This window comes from Takifugu rubripes, chromosome 17 (genome assembly GCF_901000725.2).
Source record: "Takifugu rubripes chromosome 17, fTakRub1.2, whole genome shotgun sequence".
NCBI lineage: Eukaryota > Metazoa > Chordata > Actinopteri > Tetraodontiformes > Tetraodontidae > Takifugu > Takifugu rubripes.
The window spans coordinates 9,876,392-9,899,886 of NC_042301.1; the positions used below are offsets into that span (position 1 = coordinate 9,876,392).

The 23,495-nt window shown below is 44.6% G+C and overlaps 1 protein-coding gene across 1 annotated transcript in view; it reads right to left on the reverse strand.

The window, feature by feature from the left end:
- Positions 1–23,495, reverse strand: part of LOC101074070 (protein phosphatase 1 regulatory subunit 29) — a 102,650-nt gene that overhangs the window by 59,086 nt on the left and 20,069 nt on the right. Inside the window, exon 2 of the mRNA XM_029851128.1 lies at positions 7,713–7,899. The gene's annotated coding sequence lies outside the window, so the exon portion shown is untranslated. The remainder of the gene's footprint in view (positions 1–7,712; positions 7,900–23,495) is intronic.

Here is a 23,495-nt window from a genome sequence, read left to right on the forward strand (position 1 = left end):
CTGAGCTACTGTTGAAGATAAAACCCACATTAAAACAGAATTTTAAAGCAGAATAATTGTTTCTAAGCTTCTTTATGTACAAAATGAGTTATATGACCCTAAAAATGTGTGTTTCCAAACACGCCTGTCAAATAAATCATGGGGGGGCAGTTCCTGGTGGTGAGAGCCAGCTCATCCATCAGCCTCAAGCTGCAGACGTGCACAGATATCTGCCGAGTCGGCAAGATCAGCAATAGAAACAAAAACAAGGAGATTCAGCATCATCATTCCCTCTGATTAATCTGAACAAAACAGTGTGGCAGTCTGACAGCTAAAAGGTTCTGCTGCTGAGGCCACATTTGCACCATCTAAGCTGCAAAACCTGTAAAACAGGGTTTGTAACAGGAACTAAAGCAGTCAGCGGTGAGATCAGTGCTTCAGATTCCAACACACATGAGGGGACTCAAGGTCCAGGCTGGACCAGAGACATGCACAGACTGCTATGGCTGCAGAGACTGCAGGGGGCTGTTATCTAAAACTCCATGAGTTTGCCTGTGGGGGACAGAGTGGACATAATCTGGGGGCACATGTGGAAGCAGCAATTTGTTGACGGATCTCCTGACCAGATGTTTTCCAATAGGGAGAGAAACTATTCAGGGTTTTACAGAAACTGTAAATACCGTATTTTCACGACCATAAGGCGCACTGTATTAAAAGGCGCAGTCTCAGTTATGGGTGCTATATCTGTATTTAAAATATACATAAGGTGCACCGTATTATTAGGCGCATGCTGAAACATACGGTAAAAAATGACAACGGAAGTAAAACAGTGAGTTTAGACACATTTATTGAACAAAATATTCATTCTTCTGCCACAAAACCATCAAAGTTTTCATCTTCTGTATCTGAATTAAACAGCTGCGCTATTTCAATGTCCAACATCCCGAATTCCTCTTCTTCATCATCTGAATCCGACTCACCGACCGGTTCCGCTTCAGCGTTGATGCCGACTTTTGTGAAAGCTCTTACAATACATGAAGGCGGTATCATAGCCCATGCGTCTACAATCCACCAGCATATGGTGGCATAACTTGCCCGCCGCTGCCTCATAGTCTTTGTTCACCTTCCGTTATCCAGCGCTGCCATGATGGATGGATCTCATCCATGTTGGTGATGTGGCTGGGCGCGGTTATCTTGTCGCGGCAGTAGGTGCGGAAGATGGCCGCCCTCTCCTGGCAATCCGCTGGCAGCCGCTGCGCAACAGTTGTCGCGCGTATGGAGAGATGCCGCCGCCTCATAAACTGAAAACACCAAGATGGACCTCCTTGGAAGTGCTCAATGTCCATTTCTTCAGCAATCGCTTTGGCCGTTTGTCGAATGGTGACAGTAGAGACGCCCCTTCCAGTTGTTCGCTGTTCCATAACCAACTGTTCCACTCGGTCTTCCAGCTCCGGCTACCTTGCTTTGTTCCCGCGGAAACTCAGCTTCGTCTTCCTCACTGGTGCAGTTCACTTTCTTGTTTTCTCCACTTTCTGACAATGGACTCATGTCTTGCAGCTGCTTGATTGCCATTTTCAGCCCCATATTCGATGGCCTGCAGTTTAAAGTAAGCCTTACACGCGTGTCGCTTGACCGGCGCCATTTTAGGGGGTCCTTACGCGTAGGTGTGCCGCTAATCGATGGGCGGAGCGTTTACTGTAGTGCACCTACCAAAGGCACACAGCAGATTTTGGAACTCAGTCCACACACAAGGCGCACCATATTGTAAGGCGTACCATCAATTTTTGAGAAAATCTAGGTGTTTTAGGTGCGCTTTATAGTTGTGTAACTACGGTAGGATAAAATTTATAGGATCCTGAATTTCCATCCTTGAATAGTTCCAAAATTGACTTTTCAAACCCCAAAGTTGTCCGATTGTTTCCTTTAACTCTGGAAGTTTTCAATTTCAGCTCATTGATTTTGCTTTAGATCTGCCATGATTGCGTAAACAGGCAAGAAAAAAAAGGGCACCAAATCTCAGAGGTCCCCACAGAAACCTGGCACCGTTTCTCATGCACACTTTCACCGATTTTCCAGGTCTCGTTAACAAAATGTGAAACACAACACAGAAGCAGCACAAATATTTTATCTGCTCTCAAGTCTCTGTCTGGGTTTTGCCACCTGTTCTCCACACAGCCCCTCAGACCCCCTCAACAGGTTGAGCTATTGACAGATCTGCTCAGAAATAAATCCTCATAGCAACAGATCTGTTGCGCCATCGACACAAAGGGGTTTCTCCAGCTTTTAAGTTAAACGTCGTCTCTACTGAAAGGTGGTGCTGGTCTGATATATTTAGAGATGCAGATGTACGCACACAAAGTGCGCCCAGACCGTGACGCAGCACCAGCACCCGCCGCCTCTCAGATGTGCCGAAGCCTCCAGCTCTATTTAATGACTCTGCTGAGGTGATAAGTGTGACTTGTCATCGTGCACATGCGGCGTTCTCGCCTGCGGTGCTGCAGCGAGAGCCTACACAAGTTCCCAGAACCGCGCTAAAGCTACTCTAACTTCACTTCACTTCACCGCCCCCCATGTGTCTTTTCTGGCCCAAATAGAAGGACTGTCTCTCTCCTGAGGGCAACAAGGAGAAGGTATTGTACTGACCCTTGTTCAGGAGCAGAACACAGAAATGAAATGATAAAATCAAGAAAAAATGTATAAGAAATGTTCCAAACCTGCCAGATGAGGTGAAATGAAATGTGGAAGCTCAGAGCAAAGGTTACATCACAGAAGCCGATATTTCCGAGAGAAAGTGTTCGGAACCAGGCAAAAAAAGACCTCAGAACTTTGGCTTCAGTCAGGCTGAACAAGAGATAAAGGCGGCACTTCTATAGACACACAGGCCTCTTTTATCTGCAAGCTTCAGTGATTTAACACCGATTGTGGGTGAACAATCCCGCTAATTTAACTGCTGTCACCATTTGGCAGGTTGTGTTCTACAAGAAGATCTAAAGTTGGTTCAAGCCTCCGCTGGAGGTTCTTCAACTGTTTTATTTTCCTGACATCTCAGTTGTGTTCAGCTCTTTAAAAGCACACAGAGAGCATTAAAAACTAACTAACCTGCTGAAATAGTTGACTGTTTATTTTAACAAAGACGAGCCATCTTGTAAGTAAGTCCTTGATATGAAAATTTAACTCAACAAGAATTTGGAACATAAAAAACCCTTAATTGAGTCATTTCTCCTCCTCCTGTAAAGGTTAAAGATTAAGGACATCATCAATCGCTTCAATACATTTAATTAGCTTAAATTCTGAAACTGTCTTCAGTAAATATGAAAGAGAATATCACTGTTGCTAAATTAGGCCTTTTTTTAAATGGCGACTGATGTAAGTAGACCAACATTGGGAGTGAAACATAATTACTTAATTACCTTAATCGTTCTTGGTTGTAATAGCCTCATTATCTTTGTGCTTTATTCCCCAGAACAGACGTGGTGAACGTCAAATGGAAAATGGCAGCATTTAAAAATACCAATAATTAAACTGCATTTTCATATAAGAGCAAAAAAAAGTAAAAAAAACCAGCCTCTGTTCAACCTGTGTGGAGCTCAAAAACTCAGGATGAGAGAACGATGAGGGAAACACAAGAAGAAGAAGGAGGCAGATGTGGGGATGGAGAAGGAGGTAGCTGACAGCCTGAGGTCACCTGGGTAACAAGATAAAATTAAGAGACAACCTGGAGTGGTGAGCGAACGAAAAGCTCGAGCACCCTGGAAATGAAAGGGCGACGACAAATGAGCAGTGGGATGACAGGTGGAACAGCTCTGAGACGGGCCTGGTGAACATCCAGGCAACAGTCCACCAGGGGCCAACATCCAGACACATGTCACCTTTTTGTTATTAAGGAGACTCAGAAGGTGACTCTGATGACAGATGCACAAAAGGACCGTAGAGCTGACAGGAAGAAAAGTGAGAGGAGATCTGCAGAATGATGGTCTACACCACAAAGTTCTGCAACACAAATGTCTTCAACATGTAGATCTACAAGATGAAGGTCTATATCAAGATTCTTATATAATAGCAACAGAAGTTTTCAATCGAAAGGTGCAAATTTGCAGCTGATGAAGGCAAAGTTTTAGGTTTTCATCAGAAACATCTTTTATCTTCTTCTAGTGTTCTGTGTCCTGCAGACAGTGAAACAGAAGCAATCTGCTGTTGTTGTTGCAGCACCGACAGTAAAATAGCAGCTTGCTTTGACCAGGAGTCTAGGAATTGAAGGGTTAGAAAGGCACTGAAGCAGCAGCAACTAAACAAGATGGAATTCCTCTGGGGGAGGCAGAGGAGCGATAGATGCTGACAGGGAACAAATTAGAGGGTGGAACAAAAAATGATAAAACTGGAAAGAGAAAAGTTCCAAGATGGATGGAAAGCATGGAGGTAAAAGCAAGGAAAAATAACAAGTCTGATGAGCCTGCAGCCCGCGCCGTTGGAAGAAGGATTAGAAGAGGAAGGGAAAGGGAAAGGGAAGGAGGTTAAGGTTTTGTTTGGACATGGTCACAAAGGACGACGTCTAGCGAAGCTTCACAAACAGATCTTAGATTGTGGATCCCATGGGAGGCTGTTAAAGAAACAGAATCGTGGCAGCACAAGTGAAGAAAAAGATCTTAAAAACCACAGCTGGAGCTCAGCTTCTTGCTATGAGGAAGAAAAAGAGTTGATTGTGTCAGAGGTCATCTGCAGGTGTAGAGGTCTCCACCAGGTCTCCAGGGAGATTCCAACAGTGTGCATGCTGACATTTTCATCTTTACTGCATCGCATCCACATATTTGCATCTTAAGCCCTCCCTTTGTCTCTTTCTCTCCATCAATTTCCTGTCTTCCTCTGAGCAAACCCTTTAATAATACACAAGCTCCTCCATCTCTCCCGGCAATAGCAGCAGAATCCTACAGGATTCAATCACAGCCGCGCTAATGAGATTAGCATGGCTAATGCACGCCCCTCTCCCTCACTCTGCTTCGCATAGCTTCCATTCCAGCAGAGACTCCACGTGGTGGAACGGTTCCCAGGATGTGTGTGTCGATGGCGAGGTAGCCATGCTGCCCCCCACATATCCACATGGGCTTTGCCAAACGGGACCAGAGAAGAAGAGAACATCCCAGGTGAAGCTAGAGACGCCAAAGGAGCGGAGCCTCCTGATAAAATTTGGCTCATGACAAGTGGGGAACAGAATCATGGGGAGGGTCTGGCAGCCCTCAACAGCTCCCACCCCCCCGACATGTTGGAACAATGATGGTGGAACCTGGCATCTCTGACTGGAGGGATGGAGCACAGGAAGAAATTGGATGGGTTGTGGGATGGAGGGATGAAACAGATTAATGGCCTCACGAGCCCCCTCATTGGCCACAAACAGTCAAATCCTGACTCTGTTTCTGCAAACACATAAATCAGGAAGCCACTTTTAGGCTTAAAGAGCTTCAGGGGAGGGAAATCAAACAGCAAGTCCGATTTTGTTTAATTGAAAAGAAGAAAAAGGACAGGGACATAATTTAAATGTTGAGCTTCAGACCCAGACGAAGTAGGAGAGGAGGAGTAGCAGAATCCTGGGAGGATGCGGCTCCTTCAGATGGCCAATATTCCGAGAATGCATACGTACTCACGGCCTTATCAGGCACCCTCAGCTGTTCCTTGGGTGCCGTCAGGCTGACGTATTGCCATGGCGATGGGCAAAGATATAGACTGCTTGAAGAGGTGGTCTATACTTCACCCAGCATGCACACACTCATGGGGATTACTTTGTTGCCCTCCACGCGCACACTCCTCCTCAAACATAGAACGCAATGTGCACTGGTGCGCTAGCTGTCATGTGCACACGTCTGCAGACCCGCCAACGACCTCATGTAGATCGATGGTGCCCCTCAAGGTGAACGATATGCAAACTAACACCCGCCTTTAGCGGGAGGCGCCGTTTAATCAAGTTGCATCAGGATCAGGCAGCCATATTAAAAAGACAGCACAGCAACAGTGCAGCTCACACATGCGTGAGCAGAAGCTCAATTATTTCTGAGAGGCCCTTTCCTGGCAGGACCTTTCCCAGCAGGACCTTTGACTGGAGCTGACCTTATGACCCAGAATACTTTCATCAAGCCGAGGCTGATAAATCGCATCCTGTCACGGCACCATCGCAGTTTATATTATAAATTAAAATCTTTTCAAATAGGAGAAAACATTGACAGCAGCGTCAGTGTTGCTAAGCAACATTTTCCTGTTTTAGGTCACTGGAAGAGGATCGTTATGTTCCAACCCATCTCTCCACGTGGAGAATGAGCCTCAAGCAGCACTTGATGAAGAAAGATTTCACTTGTACAGCTAAAAGAGGAAATTTCAAGAGTTGATAAAAGAAGAAAATAGCTGAAAGAGCTGAAGTTACTTTCAAAATGAGCACTTGAGCACCAAAGCTAGACTGACTAACCAAAGGCAAAGCTTGTAATCTATCATTTTTAAACTCTGCTCTTGATGAACATGGTGCCCTTGACACAGTTCAATCAAGCTTCACATCATTCTTGCCCATTTTTCTCTCTATGCTCTGCTAATCTGGCAATGTTTTGGTTTTACAATGACACCAAACTGGTGGAGAAAAGAGAAGAATGTAATGACTTTAAGGTGCAGTTCACCAGATGGGTGAACATAAGCTGGATGGAGCAGCTCAGATGTATGTTTAATCAGATTTTGGCCCTTATCAACACCCCAGTAGGTTCCCTCCAGCTGAATGGGAATCTACTCTTTTTTCTACACTTGCAAATCTTAATCCAGCAACCCACGAAGCACAAAGAGGCCAATCAAAGCAAATCTGTGGATTATCCAGAGGATGAGCCCCAAGGGTCTCTAACAGGACAAAATCTGGCAACAAGTGTAAAACACCAATAGAAATTAATACCGTAAAAATCTTCTGTTAGAGCAGAATTTTTGTGTAACCTTTCAACTCTACAGACAAAATGATGTGTGAATGACGATGGTCCCTTTGAGCTTGTTTTAATCTTCTTTAATGAGTGTAACAGCAATGAAAGATTTTAATTCCAGTAACCTTGAAAAGAGGCATCGGCAAAGAGGCAAACTTCTAAAACTCCAGAGACGCCTTTGAAATAAATGCATTTCATGCTGTGGCTCAGCATTTACTGGTAATGTTGTCAATCAAGGCGATTAAAGGAGTTATTAACATCAGTCTAACAGGAAAAAGTGGGCCTGCAGTGATTAGCCAGAGGGGATAATATGGAGGCTTGTCCGACTTTCTTCCCGTATTTGCTTCAACCCCAAAATGATCATCGAACATGTGGTGACCAGTCACTGAGCAGCCAAGGGTTAGACTTTCATTTTGTTGAGAACGAGGCTTCAGGAACCACAGAGAGCCGTACGGAGCATATTTGTCCATTTCCATGCATTAAATCTGCTACCTGGCCCTGACGCTGAGGCCAACAGAACGTCCAGAACCACAGTCACACCAAGCACGTCAGCTTATTTGCTGCTATGGAAACTGGGCAGAATTATTCATTTGATACACCTGCCTTTCTAAAATGCCACTGGGCACTGCTGAGTGCACGTGCTGAGCAGAGTTTCAGAGGCTGCGCCATCAGCTCAGACTGCCTGCCTTGTCAAACTGGCCCCGGGCTCTGGACTTATTAGAGAGGCCGAGTGGTGAACACGGGTCAGAAACTGACAGCTGAACTGCACTTAAACATGGAGGGCTTTCGTTCACTCACCTCTACTTTACAATAGGCACCCAGGCTGGATAAATGCAGAGCTCAGAAAAAGGAGAGTTAGTAGACGGTCTTCCTGGTCTGGTCCTGGTCCAGCTGGATCAGAGCTCCCAGCGTCTCGCTGTTTCCTGCAGGATGCGGCTGCAGCAGACGCTTCACTCCCCACAGGCCAAATTGAGAGATCTCAGAGCTGAAGGAGAAAAGAGAAGAACAAGCATGTGTCAGGGAAATGTTCTTACATAAAAGGAACACACAGTGAGAGGGGAGGACAGAGGACCTGGTTGGTTCTGGTGGGTTTAGTCCTCCATCCACGTTTTACTTTTTCTTCTATCTTATCTGCACTTTATTAATTAAGACGAGTCCAGTTGAATGGGACCAAGAGTGACAGCCCTGAATCCGACCCCAAGATCAGGTTCTAGAAGCACTCAGTCAGGGATGAAGACCTGATTGATGCACTTATCAGGCAAGAACACGGAACAGATCCACACCAACCCCACGAAGGCCGCCATGGCGCCATCCTTGCGCAGGAATTAAGTAGCTGATGCTCTTTTCCGTCAACCTGATTGCAAAACCTCTGGACCCCCAGAAAGGTTGGATGAGACGGTCACGAGCAAAGTGCATGGGAGGAAATGTGGAGGATCCATTTGGCAAATGGACAGAACAAATGTCAGATGATGGATGCAGCACAGCCGCACAGTGACGGTGGTCTGGAGAGTGTACAGAGGTGGGAGAGAGAGGGAGAGGATGGAAGGACAAGAAAATGATAAATAAAAGAGGCATGTACAAAAATAATAAATACGTCTCAGAGATGTACTTAAGAGCTACAGGATTAGGGTCAGGGTGATGCTAAGTGGCCCATTTTCACTGGTTTTGATGCTGTGGAACTGCTGTTGGTATCACTAAACGGTCGGTCGTCACCTTTGACCTCTCAATCACTTTAAGTTACAAGCATGAATTCACCTGTTCACACTCATATGTTGGTGTACAGGATGAGCTCACAGCTCAGATGCACCACAGGCTCCAGCTTAAGGGGCCAAAAGGCGCAAAGACGCTTTGGTTAATTAGCTTGTTTAAAACCACACAGATCTGTTGTCAGTCGACACATTGCATGATGGAACATTGGATGGATGGTTGTGCAGGAGAGAGCAGACAGGAACAGTTGACTGTCTCCAAAATAAACGGGTAAATATTGCGTTTTGATCCAGAGCCGCACCGGACAGAATGAGCTGGAAGCCAGAATCCATCAAGTGGCCGAACGAGAGAATGAAGACAGGCTGGACAGCGAAGGACAAGGGGAGGGAGGCTGGGGATAAATCATAAACGGAGCCAGTCGAAGCACTGACAGGCTGTTTGGCTCAGGGAAAAGAAGATTTAGCCAGAAGAGACAAGGCATCAGGGCCCCGTACATGCACAAGAACAGGCTGCACGTGCGAGGTAAATGAAACAAAGAGCACTTTCAGGAGAAATATGTATTATATATTTACTTTAGTTTCACTCCAGCGGCACTTCAGAACAAATTTATTTATTCATCTAAACCTGATTTTCTATTTATACCCCTGCAGACGAGCGTGTCTGTATCTGTGTTTACATCACATCTGCCGTCACAGCAGCCCCACCAGGACCCCTGACTGGCTGTTTGCTGGGACGGCTCCAGATGTTTGGACCTCCTGCTGGGCTGATGACAACAGAGGAGGTGGACAACGGGCAGAAACGGATGGCGAGAGGCAGAGAAAAAGACAACTGGAGATGTTTGTTAGGTGGTGGGGTGGGGGGAGGTGGGGGCAGTCAGTGAATAACTTTGGTGGTTCTCATTTGCCTGTTATCCTTGCTAACTCCAGTCTCTTTCTCTAATGCACATTTTTCTCATTTTCTTCCCCGCCTTGCTGGCTCAGATGCACTCCCCCGCTTTCATCCGCTCCATAGTTGAACAGTTCTGCCCCTTTTATCCTTCTGCCTTCTACTTAACGACCTTTTTTCTTCCAAATTTTCTGCTCCCACGACCTTTTGCCATACCTCCATCTCTGTCCTGATCTTCTGGGACCAGAGGCTTAGCCTGCTATCATCCGGCCTCTGCATCCAGGTGGGTTTGAGGATGACATTCAGTCGACCGTCAGAATGCAGCATTTCACAGCTCACTCACTTGCTCCCCCCCCTCCACCCCCACTGCTGTTTGAGTGATCAGGGGACAAATTTACACACACATGCTGATTAAACACATGGAGCCTCCAGCTACGTTGTAAAATTCTTGGTTCCTCTGGATTTATCGAGCAGAACTACCTGAAAGACAACCTGATAGAGCTCAGAGAAGCTCCAATTTCAGGACAACCTGCATTTTAATAGCTTTATCAAGACATTTTAATTATTTCAGATAGCGACTATAACAGATTGATGCCAATCAAGCGCGAGCAGACATGTTTGGATGGGACTGGATCAAAGACAGAACAGATCATTTAGTGTCCCCCTCCATCAAAACTTCATCTGAGAAGGTCCAGATGGGCCACAGAGTCCATGAGCAGCCTCAGCTATGCTCATACATACAGCTAACATACTCTCTCACTATAGAAGAGCCTTTTCAGCACAGATGGTGACAAACCTCCTCTGACCTCCGTCAAGCAGTAGCTTCTCTGTCATCTCAGGTCATTTCCATGAACATTGAAGTTCTCAAAACACAAGACACGGAATCATTTGGCCTCATATGATAAAGTCTCTCTGACATTCAGAGGTCACTGACAACGATGACGGATTTAACTTCACACTTTCAGCCCACGCTTGGAAGTTTTAACCTGCTGTTCACTGAACCTGGTTACCAACCAGACTCAAATTGCCTCCTGTGTGAAGGCAGGCAGACGTCGCCCTGGTTTCCATGGCAGTAGTCTGGAACTGACGCTTCGGACTGTTGAAATCTACGGCAAGGGTTTTAATCAAGTGGAGGCAGCAACAGATGTGACAGGAGGAGGATGAGGAGGAGATGAAGATAAGGATGAAGATGATGATGAAAGAGTATAGGGGGGACACTGGAGCAACGTGCGCGAGGGTGGCGTCTCATCAACACTGCTACCTAGACACCCTCAGGTCAGATTGGCCTCAGAAGCCTTTCAATTGTAAACATTAGAATGTGATGCATTGGCATCAGAACTTATTTTTGGATATTTTGGGCTGCGTCTACTTCCTGATGTCAAACAAGTGGAACCGAACGAGCAGCTGCAGAGAAATGTGGAGAACAAATCTTCCACCAAAATCAAGGAAGATCTGTAAAAGCCGCAGATGCAGCAGCCATCACACACAACACACACACATGCACACACACACACATGGATTAGTGAATAACCAGTTAATGCCATATTGTCAACAGACCTGAGAGAAATATGATAAAGAAATGAATTTGTGCAAACAGCCATGAATCCACATCATAAATAAGTGACTTCAGAAAGAAAAAGCGAACTTTGTTTTTATAATTACTACTATAATGTTTGAACGTGTTTCCCTCATAATGCTATAGCTGCTGGCCAATTAGGGTGGCTGCCTGGGGTGTGAGTTGGCATGGAAACCCCATGCTGCAGGCCAAGGTTTCAGTGGGGGGGCAGGATATGGTGGGCGAGCAGATTATAAATATCGGCACAGAAAAACAACAAAAAGTTTGTTGCAGTCTGAAACCATATGGCAGCGCTCGTAGGTGGGATCCAGCCTGGATCGCAACCACAGATTTTTACACCATTTCAGCCACAAGGAGATTCTAAAGAATTCTGAAAGGCACCATTTAAGTCAGGTGGTTGCCGTGGTAATTGTCTTCTAAAGTGTAACATCATTCAGAGACTTTGTGATGTTTATATTCATAATGGTTCCTCTGGACTACCTGTGCATCATGACGAAGACCCATCAGTCTGCCTAAAGAGAACTTTACTTAGTGAAATTGATGACAGGGCAACTAATCCCCCTGCTCACTTAAGGTGTGTGTGTGTGGGGGGGGGGGGGGGGGGGGCAGTTTAGCATAATTGTTCCTGCTTCACTAACAAATTTTCTGCTGCTGCTACAACAGATATGAACCCAGTTTGTTGGACATGTCATATTTGGAGCCGTTCGCCGGCTCTTCTAACTATCCATGTTTGTCTTTTTTTTCCCTTTTTTTTCTTTTTTTCAAAAAACGGACCATAGATTTTACTGCAAATTACCTAGTTATTGACTTCCCCTTGGATACCTTTTTAGGAGACTCAGTAAAGTAGATTTGGAAGAGTTTTGTGGTGGGTGAAATTGGATCTGTACTACCACAAACGGTTTTAATCCGCTGGCCGGTTGCCACCGATGGTGCACACTGGGTTTCACAAACGTGTGCTAGGAACTCAGAGGGAGCCGAGCTTATCTGGAGAACGTGTTGCTCCTTGGTCTTTGTTGCTGATATGTAAGCATTTCTGTCTGGTCAGCAGGCGGTAAAGGGGCAGCGGTGGTGTTCGCTTCAACCTGAGTCCAGGTCAGAAAGAATAACCAAGTTTTTACTAGGGAATCTTTCCTTTAAACACAGATGCATCACAAACGGATCGTCTCAGTGGGAAAACTGTCAGAATCTCCTGTAAATGTCATGTGACTTTACTCCTGTTGCTCTGAACACGATAGCTGCTGCGCACTGCTGCCTTACATGATGTTGCATCATATTTGCCCTCTCGCCATTTCAAGGCATGCTGGGTAAACACTGATGTCACACCACAGCAAACACGCGTTGTTCCAACAGGATGGATTTTAATTGCAGACACACTGCACCTGATGAAAAATGAGGCCAGTACTGCAGCATTGATGCCTTTTAGAGAGGCCGGCCCCGGCCCAGTTCACCGGACCGGAGTTTATGAAAATATGCAAATAGCAGAGCCACATTCTTGCTCTGATGCGGCAGACACTCCATCCCAGTTCAGGAACATCAACGCTAATGCTGGTGAACCCAAACCCCTCAGGCATCCGTAGCATTTAGCAGTCCTCCAAATTCCTCTGGTCGCTCCAGAAGATGACAAAAATCCACCATGAACATGGAGAAGGCAGAAGCTTGTGTTTTGTGCAGAAGTTCTGGTTGTCACAGCAGTGATTTCGGCCTGTTTGGTGACATGTCTGATGACGCTGGCGCTCTTCCCAAGCCTGATTCATTGCCACGGCCGCCGTCTGCCTTCAAACGTCGGTTTACTGACCTCCGGGTAAACCGGAGGAGCCGGCCAGTAGCAGAATCAAGCAGCCAACAACAAACAGTCCCCTCGATCCCAACGTAGTGGCAGGCTGCGTGATGGCAAACACAGCTTGACGACACCGTTGAGGCGGCCAAAACGGCAGCTTTCAACTGTCTGGAAGCAGCTTAGAGGTGGAAACGTGAGTGTTCTGTGACGGTTCTGTCAGAGGGCATTCTCACACTGCGACTTGGCTGTATTTACAATTTTAGATTCCCTGAAGAAGAAAAGAAAAGTGAAAGCATCTTCGTCAGCACTCAGCGCCTTCCTGAACTACTTCTTCCTCCTACTCCTCTTCCTCACTGGATACAAAAACATGAGTCCTTGGTAAATTCTTATAAGGTAATCGCCCCTTTTTCTCTTAAAACCGTAGGGTTATTTTTAACCGGCCTCGGACTCAGGAAACGCTAACAAAAGTGGCCGATCACGACCAAAACTAAGCCAGATAGACCGTCCACAAGAGGAAAAGCTTCTCTTTGGGTTACTGTGGTTCTGAACAGAACTCAGAGGCTTTAGGGCTTAAGAACACTTCATTTTGAGCCTTTTTTCTTTTAATGTTAGTTAAATAAAAGACAAATTTGAATATGAACTTTGCTATTAATGAATACTGATGACGTTTGCAACAACAATAAACTTTACTTTGTGGCTTTATTTGTTTTTCTGTTCTTGCTAATGAAGTAAATGGTCTTCATTATAGCGGGATGGAAACAGTGCAATATTTTATGTGATTAATGCCGTTTGGTTCCTTTAGTTTCACTATAATTAATCAGTTTCTTTGTTTGAATTTGAAGTGATCCAACTTTGGTATTAAATGGCTTTGTAATTAGGTGAATTATAAGGTGGCGGCGCTCAGAAGGACTCATTGCCTAGCAACAAAGCATGTTCACGGAGCCAAGAGGAGAATATCGTTAGTCACAGAAACACTACTCTCAGTGTTGAGAACAAGAGGTTCAGACTGAGGTAACAGGTAAAAACATATGGAACTGAAGCAACAGCATCTTGGTGTGGACATTAAAGCAGCTGAACCAAAGACCAGGGTGGAGATGACAACAGGAAGTGAAGTCATGTGATGTACGGGGAGTCATGAAGGTAGGAAATGGGGAGAGAAAGGAACATTTCAAAGAGCTGCTGATCAGTGAGGATGTTCTACCAGAACCTTGCCAGAACCTGTGTGCATCATTACTGACAGAGAGAACAAGAGGTCAGAGGGGATGTTAGAAGATCCTTGTTGCCGTGCAACTCAGAGACACCAGCGTATACCCATTAGCGACGCTGATTGGCAAGGAAAAAGAAGAAAAACAAATCTAATGAGGTCTGAGTCTGCTTGGGCATCAGCCAATGATGGACTTCATCTCACCCAACAGCAGTGTGAGCAGCGGTCCAGTGGACGCGACCGTGAGCACGTTACGCTAACGACGGGCAGATTTTAAAAGATGCCTCGGTGGTTCTGTTGGTAAACGAGGCTCAGACCTGCCGCCATCGCCCATTAAGCAGTGTGAACTGGAATCATGAAGCAATCACGATGGTTCAAAAACAGCAACACGTTCACTGACATTCATCACCAAAACACACACACGGACTCATGAACTGGCTTCCATGTCTCTGGAGGTGATTTGGGGTGAAATATGTTACCCGAGGACACTTTAACACACTGGCAGCAGGCGTCCAGGATCAAACACCACCACTTCCTGAGAGGAAGCCGAGGTTGGCTCAGCTCAGCCTCCAAAGCTACTGGAGTTCTCATGTTTCATTAAGAGTTGTGATGATTTCCAGCACACATAAAAGTGGAATTAACTTTTCTGCCACTGATGAGAAACAAAGAATGAAAATTCAGCAGCATAAAACTAACAAGCTCTCAATCAGTCCTTTACTTTAATGTCAGCATTGTCCTTCTGAACCTCTGTCCTCCCACACTCTTTTTTTTGTTTACCATGGCTAATCTAGCATCTCATCTCCACCAAATCAGAGTGCGACTGATTGTAATGGTGTTGTAATTAGCTGATTAGTGATGGTGAGAGCTCGTTGAGGGCGTTAGCCAGATGAGAGTACACTTGATTAGATGATTGTAATCATGCACGAGTTTAAATACTACTATGAGTTATCATGCCATCACAAGAATCTATTAATCTGTGTGTGTGTGTGTGTGTGTGTGTGTGTGTGAGAGAGAGAGAGAGAGAGAGAGATAATTGCTGAGGTCACTCTCACTGGTAGCTTTATGGCTTTACCCTTCTGTTACCAACTTACGCGTTATATATGTCAGCTGACCTTATCATTGGAATAAAAGGAAAAATATCGCCTCCCATCATTGTCTCATTTTTATTTAATGGTTTGTTTGAACAGATAAAATCCACCTCTGTCTAATGTGGGATCTGGAAACATTTTACAAGGACGCTGAGAATTTTTTACTGTGATGTGAGGTATTCCAAACATCTTAATCTTTTTCAAAAATGTTTTCCTCCACCAAATCTTCAGACCTGGACCTGATTCCTGTTGGGAATCACACTTGCCATTTGGTAAGATGTGCCAGCTTTGCTCTCATGTGAGCCCCAATGTTTAACTGTCTTCATCTTACCTCTTAGCTCAGCGCGGCTCCACAGAAGTGGGCGGAGCATGTGACACCTGTGAACTGTGGGGGGCGGCGTCTCACTCCAGTCTCACTCCTTAAATATCAAACATGATAAAATTGCACTTTTGGATGTGCCTGGGAGCTAACCTAAATGGGATTTTTAACCATTAAACAGCTATTAAAAGCGTGCTGGAGTGAAGTTGATGATTCTTGGTATAATTATATTATAGGAACTGTTTTTAGCTCCACAGTCAGGATCCTTTCATGAGCCACATTTATTTGACTCCTCGTAAAAATGATAGAAAGAACGTTTAATACTCCACTGGTCCCCTGAAGCTGGTGCTTCCTCCTCTGTATGCAGCATGAATGTTATTTACGGTTTGCAGCATAAACATCATGAACCATTTGGCCTTCCTGCAGCCACACACACACACCCACACCCACACACACACACACACACACACCCTTTGACTGATCAGACCTTCTTTAGACTGAGGCTGGTAGAAAAGAACCATCAATCACATAATCACATGAGCAAATTCTCTTTTGACAGTACTGATAAAGAACTTTAGGAGGAGCTTTATCTGCTGTCTGTAACGATGTGAGGAGCCTCTTTTTAATGCAGAACAAGTGCCATGAAGATCTGTCGTCACACAGTTTGTTAAAGCGCTTGAAAGATTACACAACTACCGAGTTATCACTTTATTCCAAACCTTTCCAGGCCTAGTGAAATAGCTAAAGGCGGGGAGGTAATCCCCTCTAATCTTCAGCACGTAGCACATTTCTTTTTTCATCTTTTATTTAAAAAAACTAAAGATAAAAGGTTTTCAATTTTGCTGAGTGAAGCAACGCAAACATTTTAACAAATGTGTTCTAATCCCTTCATTCATGCAAAAATGTAAGTTTGTTCAGCTGTGACACAGCGGATGTTAAATTGGACCGACTAATTAAAAATAACAAATAGTTTTCATCAGAAGCCTTTAGAGGATATTCCGAAGCACCAAGGGAGTGCTTTTTTTCTTTCTTTACATGTTTTCATATTCACAGCTGTAGCAAACAGCACAGCTCTCTCTGGCCGGGCGGAAAACTGCTAAAAATATCAAAATACTTGAAATATAAATGTTTAATTCTTGTGTGTTAGCAGCAAGACGAGTGGGGCACGGCTGGGAGAAGGGTGGGACTGTCGTGTTAAAAAGTAAAGAGTGTCAGTAGGAGATGTTCTCTGCAGGCGCAGCAGTTAAAACATGTAATACATGAACCTCGGCGGGCCGATCGGGCCACCCTCCCATCAGCCTTCGTGTTATTTGTGAGCCTTCCAGCTGAAATGCGAGCAATGGCGTCCCCGCTGCTTTGTTCCGAGCTCAGACCCATCATTTAAAGATGCGTGGAAGTTATTTTTCATCAGGAAACAAAAGGAGCTGTTCCCCCGAATCACGCCGTCCCACTCTGCATCTCTAATGATGGATTACGGCGTCAGATTGATGAGGACGGCCGCGTGGAGGCTGTTTACAGGCATTTCAAACTAAACAGGGTCCTGTGAGCCGCCGAGAGGCTTTTCAGTTTGGAAGAGACGCTTTATAAACCACAGCAGTGCTTTAGAAATCTATATTCTTCTAATTTTCACCAAACAGCTTGACTGTGGAGAATTGTCACTGCCAGAAAATCCCCAGGCTTTGACAGGATGGATGAGTGGAAACGAGCGTTGGCAGTAGAGAAATTGAGAACTTTTCCAATGTGTTTTCATACCTCGCTTATGGCACAGGCGATGTCATCGCTCATCAGATCAGCAGAATCGACCAGGAACTTGACCTCGCGGGGTGTGTGCAGACGATGCTGTATTGCTCCCAGCAGAGTTCAAGGGCTCTGCCCCCACGGTCTGTGAGAAGGCAGAGCTCCACTGTGACTCAACAGGAAACTCCACGAGTGTTTTCAGACCAATTATGCGGCTGAAATCATAGATTTAGGTTTATTTTGGGGGTTGAATCTTTAAAAACAGGCGTTTTCTTTTTACTTCATGCAGATATCCAGTGTCCCTACAGGCACCATCCTGGACTCACCCCACACGCCATTTACACACACTGTGTGCACACTCTACACCGACACATTAGCCGGCAGAGGTGGAAAGCCAATAACACCCGGAGGGGATTCTTTGATCCGTGTAAAGCCCCCTCAGGAGCTGATACGGAATAAATTCCATCCTATGACGACCTGCCTCCACCAATTAGGAAGGAAATTGGAAAAAGTGACCCCTTACTGTGGGGATGGGCAAATTTTGAAGTGTCTGACTGGGACGATTAACCCCGCAGAGTTCCACTGGGAACATGCCTGGACCAAGGGGGGCTATTGTGCTAATATGTGACTCCCACTAAGTGTGTGCACATGCACACGCACGCGTACACAGCGCAGAAGTAGATCGAGTGTCTACCAAAGGGGAAAAAAAATCAGAACCTTGTGAATTAGAATGATGAAAGCAGGATGCGAGGGAGTTCTTCACCTTTGCAGCCGACACCACCATACATCATCCTCGTTCCCGCTGGATTCAGCTGGATTACTTTTGGGTAAAACCTGAAATTATCATGCAGCGTGGCTTTGCGCCTCAAAATCCCACCGCTCATTCCTTCAGCCAAACAGACATTAGCATGCGCGGCAGCATTTATCTCTCCTCAGCAGTAAACACTTTGTCTCGACCTGGCTGACGCACGCTTCAACTCTGAGCGATGGTGACACCTGCAACTCAGTCCGATTATGTCCGTAAACTGTGTAACATGACTTAGAAGCTGTACTCCACAGCATCCACTGAGATGGTAGGGTTCTGGGTTCTGTAGGATTTCAGTCAGAAAATCCGCCTCAATCTATGGTTTGCATACTTAAATATTTATGAGAATAAAAGCTTCAACTGCTTTTATTTTATAATCAGCAGTTTAAGTAGGAGGGGCTTTATAAATAATTTCTTTTGGGCTTGTAGTGCATCTCCCAGACTCTCCAAGGAAGAACTGAAAGATGTGGCAAGTGTGTGAGAAGAGCGGGGGGTTGGGGGGCAGGCAGAAGAAGCTTGATCAATATTAAGTTTGTGGCTGCATTTATGAGGAACAACCAAACTTTACACACTGTCTGTTCTTCATTCCAGCCTCATTCATTCTCCTCACTCAAACACTCAAATTGAGTTCTTTCACCAAGAGCCTTTAATGTTTGCTGCAAACATAATTAAAAAAAACTCAAACTGACAGGAAGTTTTTTTTTTTTTTAAAAACAAACCCAAGGGCAAACTGATTAAATTCAAGTCAATTAAGCAGACACATCTTCCAAAGGAGGGTTTTCTAATCTCCTTAATGGTCTTTTGTCTCAGTAGATCATCCACAAGTTCCTCATCCTGTTTTTATTTTCTCTGCTCTGGAATGTCACACTGTCCCACAGCAAATGGTTTCATAGTTGCTTCAGCAGGAGTTTGTTCATCAGAAAGGACCAAGACATCATCCTCATCAGTCCTGTTAGTTAAGTGTCCAGTCCTGGAGGAAACACGTCCTGGTGCCTGCAGATGTCCTGATATTCCACTTTGAAAGTTCCTCAACAACAAATATAAGAAAATGCAGCCAGTGTGTGTGTGTGTGTGTGTGTGTGTGTGTGTGTGTGTGTGTGTGTGTGTGTGTGTGTGTGTGTTGAAAAGCAGCAGCAGACGGGCAGATTTATGTATTTGTGATTTTTGGAGCTAGATGATCTCCAACTGCATAAACAGATTATCTGCTGCTGTCTACAAACATGCTAATGTCCATACACACAACACACACAACAAATGCACACACAAACACACACACACACACACACACACGTACACACACACTGGGTTTGGTGTCACTGGTATTCCGTCTGTTTTCCGTCCTACTGTCCTCTAACAGCATTCACCTTCACGTGGTGAAGCCAGATTCCCTCACACTAACTTCATCCCAACACCCCCCCCCTCCTCACAGACACACACACACACACACACACACACACACACACACACTAACACACACACACACACACACGCCCAGTTCATCTCCATCTGTCTTTCGCAGCTTTGTCCCGGGAGCATCTGTCTCGGCACCATGAGGTGACAGTTATTCCCACTCTTACTTTTTCAGGGTCCAGAAGATGAAGCTGCAACATGACCTAAGCAGAACAAAGTGACCTTGGTGGTGGGGGAGCAGCTCACCACTGGGGATGGTTTTCATTGGGCCGCAGCTTTGGATCTGTTGGAAGAGAGTCTTTTTTGTGTCTCCCATCTGTGACGGCAAACACAGGCTGGAACCACTGCAGCTTCTGCTCTGGTGCTTCCTGCTGATTTTGGTGGACTTTTATTTTCCCTCATTTGCAGTCTGAGAGAGTTTGTAACGCTTTCGTGGAGATTTGCTGGAGTCATGTGACCTGGATGCATGTTAATCGTGTCAGTAAAAGCATTTTGCGTGAATGTCCCATGAACTGCTGTGATACACCTGTACCACCATGAATCACAGCTAATCTTGGTCACACAGGTGCATCAACACCTGTACCATCAACTGTGTACTTTTCCACATCTGATTTAAACTGCTCTTTCACTATTTCCTGCGGCAATGATGGTCTAATGCTTCAATCAGGTGGACACTACAGCAGCTCTGGAGATGAGGGACAATGAAGTCTCACTTGGGACAATTGATGTTGGCACCAATTACAATCAGACTAACAATGACAATGCATCGTCTTCAGCAAGGATCAAAAACTACAATTTGACCACAGTTCGACCTCAGATAAACATGACTAGCCGGCAAGAATATCTCGTTAAAGAAAAGTGACCGCACACAAGAGTCAGAATAAAAATAACAATAGTAACAAGCAAACAATGATAAAAAAAGTGCAAATCAAATTTGCCGCAGGTCATCAGGAGAAACACAGCTTTGTATCTCACAAGCCAATAGCAGGGCTTCGTAGAGGTCATGTGCCCTCTGTAATCATCTGAGTCCCCGATTTTCCTGTTGAGATGGTGAAACAAATGTAAAATTCTGCATCGTTCATTGGTCTCATCATCATAATTATCATCTTCCTCCCTCTAAAGCTCCTGTCTTGTGAATCTTCAGCTCCATCTCAGGGGTCAGGTCTGCTTTTATATCCATTTTTCCTCCCATCCAACCATCTTCCATAATGTATTAATATTCTCACATAGCTTCTTCTGGCCTCTGCAGACCCCCACTTCCTGTTTTTCATGCGTACATAATCCACATCTAATTGCTAATCCTTTTAGTGACTCTCCCCCAGCCTAATGAGCCACCTTTACGCCATCTCTCTCTCTCTCTCTCTGGATTTTTCTTCTATCTCTCCGTCCTCCTCAGTGGGACATGTTTTACTGCCCTATAAAGGGCAAAACCTTTTGGTTTTAGGCAGGCAGTTCTTCTTTTCAAAAGTCCATCATTCCAGTTTCTTTCGTTACACTAATCAGACTCTCTCCGCAGCATCTTCCTTTTCTCTCCTTCCTCTTTTCTGTCTTTTGTCCATCCTTTCGTGCTTACCCCCATCTGCTCGTTCTCTCCCTATCAGATAATTCAACAGCAGTCTAACAGCTTTATGACTGTTTTCATGTTGGCTGAATTCAGTTACGCTCCACTAATTAGCTGAAATAGCAGCATAATGCTAAAGTGCAGGTACTTCATGACCTTTGCTAACCTGCCTCTGGCTGTTTCAACACCCAGATGGAGATGAAAAGACTGAACTGTTGCCTTATTTAAGTCTTCATTTATTCTTTGGCTGCAGACATGACCACGGTTGGGTTTATTATGGTTTAAAAGACCTCGATGAAGTGCCCCTAAAAATCCGACTCGATGCACCATCACCCTTTAGTGGCAGGAGACAGCAAAGGAATAAGCTCCTCCTCCTGCTATTATTCTTGGAATTAGGGTCAAACCTAAAATTTTTTTTTTACCATTTTCATTTGAATACTAAAAGAGTGTTGAGTGTGATGATGCACACTTGTGACCTTCTCAGCCTGAGGTTCTGCATCTGCATCTAAAATGAGCCCTGAGAAAGTTCAGGAAAGGCTGCGTGAGAGCTAAACATTGAAATGAGCCTCTGTTATTCATGCAGCCTTTGGTAAAAGACAAGACATTCAGACATTAAAGCCTCTGACACATTTTCCAAGGCTGATTGTCAAACCAGAGTTTATAATTCATGTGGAATGATGTATTATCCTCATCTAGATTTTTGACATTTGTGGTGTTTTTCCTCCTTTACATGTTAAGCGCCAGTTAAATGTGTTGCTAGCTAGGCTGCTAACATCCATCTTGGTTCTCTAATTAGTAAGCTGGTTAGTTTCCAAGGTCCCTCAGGAGCCAACGCAGCAAACCTTCCTCCCTCAGCAGCTGTAAAAGGAGAAACTTCCTCACTCTTCAGACAGAAGAGAAAAGTATTTTATCTAAATGTCAAACTACTTTCATTGTGTATTTGCTGATGAGAGTGATGTGAGCTCCGAGTGAATTTTGCATCTCCAGAAGGACCAATTGAATGGCTGTGTACAGCTGTCTGTAGAGCAGATTCGCTCAGATGCTTCCTGTACTGAAAACCTTCCACACTGTCACCATTCAGACAGAAAAAGAAGATTTTTCCAAAAACTTGGTTATGGGTTCCGGTTGTTTGTTTTTTAGTCACTTAGAATCAGCCGAGCATGAGCATTGGTATGGTGTCCGTTAAAGACGAGAGCTTCTTCTCTTATATGCAGCCTGCCAAAGTTCCCACCCAGCAGGTCAGGACCACAACCATCTACACCAGTGGTGAAAGTTTTCTTGTAATGGTTTATGACACAACAGGTGCTGGTCCGATGTTTGATGCTTGAGCTTGCTGACAAAATCACATCATTATTTTGATTTCACTGTTTTTGTTTTAACCACAGCAGAAATGGAATGCTGAAAAGCAGCATCTCTCCATCCGTCTTTTAAATGACCATTTAGATGCATCAGCTAATGCTAATGTGAACTGAAAGCAGTGGGAGAACTCTGTCTTGCTGCTAAAGCAAAATCAAAACCCTAGACTGTGATTCCGAGTCAAGTCATTGAAACTTTGTTTCTTTTGGAATATTTTGATTTAAAAGCGCAGAGTTCTGTCAGGGCATTGATTTACAGTCTAAGAACGGCAAAAACAAAAGAACCTGATGATTTTAATTAAAACTGAGCCAAAAATGCTCAGCAATGCAGTTTCTGTTGGGACTAAAGGCTTTGAAAATGACGAGCTCCAGACCCTTTTGTCCAAACTGCATCTGATGTCCAAACCAGGAAAGTCAGGCAGCCATTTTCCAACAGCGTTCTTTGATAAGTGCGTTGGCTGGAGCACGTCATCTACTACAGGGAGGGATAATGATGCATGGGAGCAACAGGACAGAAAACCATAACAACGGGTGTCTTTTTTAAGGGTTTTTACGCACATGAAGGTGGGTGTGTGTGTGCGTGCCTGTTTGAACACGTGTGTGTGTGCGTGTGTGTGTGTGTGTGACAGCAGCAAGGGCTCTACTGATTTCTGTGAAGAACGACCATAAACAGAGCTCACAGACAGAATCTGTCCATAACTAATCTTTTTCTTCAGTGGTTGAACTGCAAATTACCCCCTAAAAATAATTCTAAATCACAAACAAAATAAATTTTTTCAAATGCTGTCAAAATAAGAATAATAAAAAAACATCCCCACTAATTAGTTTGGTTTCATTACAAAAAGAGGAAACTCAAAATAACCAAATGTAATTTATGTAAGTAGAAAATGGATGAAATATTTGCATCTAAAATGGAGGTGACCAAAAAATTGGTTAAAAAATTTCAATTAAATGATGAAGTTTGAAGAAAATAACAAGACAAGGGGAGAAAACTAGGCCTATGAGTCACCCAAGAGGATGAAAATGGATCAAAAGTACAAGAAGACTAAGAATGAAGAGATTTGATACCCCAACAACAATCAGCCAAACCTGCTGACACCATCTCAGGTGTTCTCAGGTGTTTCCCCCTGAATCTGATTAGCCAGAGAACCTGCCAC